Source organism: Branchiostoma belcheri, unplaced genomic scaffold, assembly GCF_001625305.1.
Source record: "Branchiostoma belcheri isolate BF01 breed outbred unplaced genomic scaffold, Haploidv18h27 scaffold114, whole genome shotgun sequence".
Lineage (NCBI taxonomy): Eukaryota > Metazoa > Chordata > Leptocardii > Amphioxiformes > Branchiostomatidae > Branchiostoma > Branchiostoma belcheri.
The window spans coordinates 86,509-91,571 of NW_017802536.1; positions in this window are offsets into that span (position 1 = coordinate 86,509).

A 5,063-nucleotide genomic window follows, 5' to 3' on the forward strand; every position below is an offset into this window, starting at 1 on the left:
ACACACACACACAATAATAATGTCTCTTGAGGCAATTATTTCCTTCTTGAAAATGTGAAAAACTGCTTTACTTGACTCATTGTGTCTTCAGACAAGTTCGTAAGTAAAGTTGGATGTAAGGATGTACCTATCGTGTTTTGTACTTATAGCAACATGGGAAAAGTATAAAAACTAACTCTGATTCAGGAATGAAGAAATTTTAGGTATTTTCGGTGCAAAGTGCTACTATATCTCGACCAAAAAAGTTTGTATAATTTTTTCATGAGTTTTGGATAGCTGCTTATGTTGTCATTTGCACTTAGTGTAATAGTGGCTGGATGTTCAATAATTGGAGTTGAGGGAGTCAAACAGTCTGTCGGGATCGCGCAGCACTTAGCAGTAAGTCAGCCGGAGACGTAACATGACGTAACGACAGCTGGAGCGATGAGTTGGTGAAAAGTTACAGTGACGTTAGTTCGTCACATCAGCGATCCAAGCAGAGGTTTGGGCTTTTCTTGGCGTGTTTTTAGGCTTTTTATCGGTCTTTCTTGTTTGCACTGGCATCGTTTTTTTTACGCCACCCTTTTTAATTTTTTTGGGGGGGTTAGCGTAAAAAAGGTACCGGTGCGAAAAAAGAAAGCCCGGTAAAAAGCCTGAAAGCACGTCAAAAATAAGCCCAAACCCAAAACTCTGCTTGGAGAGTACTCCGCGTCTACCGCACTTGTCTAGCCTCCACCAGGCTTCGGGAAGCGTTTGGGAAAAAGAGTAGAAATTGGCTAGATGCACAGACAACATGCCATGGGAGTTGGTTGGGTACAGTTGGATAGCGGCAAACTGTACTCTTGAGTTGAGCGGACCAACTCCCGTGACATGTTATTTGTCTATTAGGCCAATTTCTACTCTTTTTCCAGCCGCAGCCCGAAGCCTAGTACAGGCTAGTACTTGTCGCCCGGGCCACAGGCCCACATTCTCGTCCCCGGTGAGACTGTAACGAGCAGTGGGAGCTCTCGTTCCCCGTCCTTCAAAGGGCAGTCGTCCCTTCCGCCCCGAGGAGGCCTCTGGCGGCCCGGCTCCTGCTCCTAATGCACCCGGTCCTGACAGCGCCTCTGGCCGCCTCACCATCACTGCAGCACCTGGACACGGCCTTTTGTAGCTGCCCTGCGGCTCTCTTGGGCCAGTTCCCCACATTGCGGGGACTTTTCGCACCACGGTGATGTATTCTCCGAGATGCGGCTTTCAGATAACGGGCTGGTACTTAGCCTGTAGGCAGATGGGCCTATTTGTTAGCGCGGGAGATACGAGGTGATATATGGCCGAGTCGGTACGTGGTATTGAACGGCGGGAAAAAGCCAAGTAACTTTGCCGGAGGTTATGGAGCCATCTCACGGACACACCGCCTTTAAAGGGCTCCCTTTTACACGGGCCAGCGCCAGCACCCACAACATTCCAACAAACTTTCCGTCATACGTACATACGGATACGGACTGGGGAAAGATGGAGGTCCTTTGTGGGGAGATAAGAGCGGTGTGTGTGTGTTAACGTTTATTTCCGGCCTGCCAGCCTTAAACAGAGCGTAAATCGACACATAGCGATATGCTCCAGCCCAGCTACAAATGTAGCTAAGATCGCCGTGCTACTCTGTAGGTGAGCCATGAAGAAGCTTGCCATAAATAGCATTATTTCAGGTGTTAGACTTTGGCTTTCAACGTAAGGCCACAGCAAGTAATTTTTATGGATGACATCAGCGCGCGCATTAATTTTAGCCTGATTTTGAAAAAAAAAAAAAGAAATTTTATTGCCTTCTGACAGTGGTCAACATGCCGAAAATGGGCAGAGATGTCTGCTGCCATGCCGGAAGGTGGAAAGATGAGACAAGAAAAGGCTCTGATTTAATGTTTTGTTTCTTACTTTGATGCAGTGACATGTGATGCTGGCTGTGTATGTGATGGTCCCACTGAATCAAAACCATTTGAACAATGATAGAGTCAAAATTTTAAAATGTAGGAACCTTGTTTTCTCTGACTCGTCTTGTTTTTTTTCGCCTGCTCGCATTAGATTTGGAATCTGCGGAGGATGCCATCCATAAAATTTACTTGATGTGGCCTTACAGAGTGAGACACAGAATGTGACGTTACCGAACTGCGAACAAGTTACAGGATGGACTTCAAGTTGCTGAGTGTTGGGCTTTCAATTAAAAAAAACAAACACAGAGATTTTACACAATCAATCAATCAATCAATCAATCAATCAATCAATCAATCAGTTGATCGATGGATGAATCAATCAGTCGATCGATGGATCAATCAATCAACCAATTAATCAATCAATCACTCAATCAATCAAACACACGTACATATGCTGTCAGAAAGATATTAGTCTGACTAAATCGCGCTCCTAGCGGTTCTATGGACTGATCAGAAAAGGGGAGTAGTAGTCCATTACAGAGAGAGATTGTGTAACAGGGGGGCAGACACTTGCTTGTGTGGTGTTTCGCTAAGTTTAATCCCAAAATATACTAATACATGGCAACCTAAAAGTAATTTGCATGAAGTATATACAAACCTGACAATTTGCATACCCTGTTGCTGACTACCCTCTCAAAAACAAGTAAATTTCCATAATTTTAATTCATTCTACTCTGGGGACGAGCCACAAGGGTGTGTCTTCTACCCAGACTACACCGGGTCAACCGTAAAGCCTTGGTCACAACCCGCCGTACGTGCTTCTGCGTGCTGTCTACGTGCAAAAACGTGGGCAAACGTAGGGCATCCGTGCGTGGTGAGTACCGCCTCCGTATATACGGAATCCTACGGATTTTGGAGCACGCAGACACGCCGAAGAACTTTAAGTGCATGTAAAACTTTTTCTACGTGCGGTCTGCGGATTCACCACCCGTACGTGCTAGCATTGGCGACGCGCGTGCCCCGTACGTACCGTACGTAAGAAGCACGTGTGAGTACGGCCTCCTTACGGTAAAGTTGCACAGAGATCGTACGTTGTAAGCACATACAACTCACTTACCACTTGCGCAACGAACGATGTACGCAACCGCTCACGGTCAGACGTGGCGTGCAACCGTGCGACCGTGCGAGTGACGTGCGTCGATGCCACTCCTTCCCCCACGTTTTCAGAAAAAACGTAGCAGACGTAGTCTCCCAAAAAACGTACGGACAAAAAGCACGTACGGCGAGTTGTGACGAAGGTTTAACCGTTAAAACTCGGAAGCACGCAGAAACAGACTTCGTGAAAGTTATTTTTCGGGACAAGACATCCGGCTAGCTCCGACTACCCGTTCTCAGTGATTGAGGAAGCCGGTGTTTGGAGCTGACGTGCGTAGGCATGTGTCAAGGCTGTGTACCGGACGTAAAATGCAAAAATCGTTCTTTATTATGTCCTCCAGGAGTTGAACCTTTACAGAGGGCTCTAGAATAATTGGAAGAGATCATTTATTCTTATCAATAGGTGATGGTAGCGCTGGTCCTGGCCGTACTAGCCTCCATCAGGCACCGCGGATCGCTGGAAAAATTGGCCGAAATAAAAGGATAGTATACCAGAAAAGATCCTGGGCCATAGAACTTAGAAGATCCAATTCGCGACCCAAGGGGATCTTCTATGGCCCGGTATCTTCTCTGGTATACTATCCCTTTATTTCGGCCAATTTCTACTATTTTTCAGGCGATCCGCGGTGCCTGGTAGAGGCTAGTTCTCATCGTGACTGCAGTGGATGGAGAACAGAGTAATCACGACTCCGAAAATACTGAACAGGAAATGGTTTGACGTCACTATATTAAACGAGCAGTGAACAAATAGTACAGTGTACACCGTATCTGTATCTGTATAGCCGGTATAACCGCCCTTCGGCGTAACACACCGTAGACTGGTTTAGAAGTTCACATCAACCGTGAACAACAAAACGTACATGCTTCATGGTAGCCGTATTAGAAGTCTGAATTGCGAGGCTATTCAAAATAGCATGAGCCGATAAAACTATTAAAAGATCATAAAATGCTCATGATTACAACTTGCCATCGTTCTGTAAGCGACATATCAAAACATTCAGATTCCACAATGAAATACTAACAAGACAATTTCATGCAAATATAATTTTTAAACAGTACTACATATTCATTTGCATGTAATATTAACTGTCGTGAGGTCAATTAAAAGGGTTACGTTAAAGTTCACGTTCTAAGGATGCAGTTACTAAATAGTTTAAAGATTTGCAGGATCACAGATACGTCCATCGGTAGAAACAAAGCACTGAATAGTACAGCTTTTGGCAAGAGTTCTTTGAGCATTTCAACCATGGCACGGACGATGCTCGTTAGCCTCCGTAACAGACTTATAGAACTGGGGGTTTGGTGGTCTTCGCCTGTTTTCTGATTAGCCCAGTTCTAAAAACGGGGGTAATTCAACCAGGCCGGCTATGTTGTCTATATGCAATCAGAAAATAGCACATAAAAGCTCCCAAAAGACCCTGAAGACCCCCAAAAACCCCCCAGTTTTTGGCATGCTATCGATGGAGGCTAGGTGTTCGTCCGGTGGTGTTTTAACCCCAGAGTCGCTGACCCTGGGCGGAGTTCCGTAAGTTCTGTCGTTGCTGGTAGTGTGTACATGTACCTGCGGATTCGGAACCTAATTATCGGAACCGTGTTTCACCAATGTCACGTTTTTCTCCCATTTCTTCATGCATTACTTCCGGGTACAAAAGTATTGTTTGGGGTGGGTTTATCTGTAGGTTTGTGTGTATGTATATGTCCGGACAGAGTAGGTTGACAGCATCTGGGTGGGAAAGATTTACAGACAGAATGACAGGTCAAAAGGTCAGGCACTGGATATCGGGTGAATCTAGAAGGTCCCAGAATCTGCAGGAATTAGAGGTCGGCATATGGGGGAATTCAGGAAGCCGAGGATTGCATGAGCGGCCATCCAAACCCGCACAGTTTCTGTCCTAGTTCAGATTAACGTAAGATAATCTCATTGGCTGTTCTAATAATCCACGTAAACCCCAAATACGTCCACCTGTCTGAAATCTCCAATTTTGTATTATTCTAGTATCGTTTAACAATTTCTTTTCTTTCAGC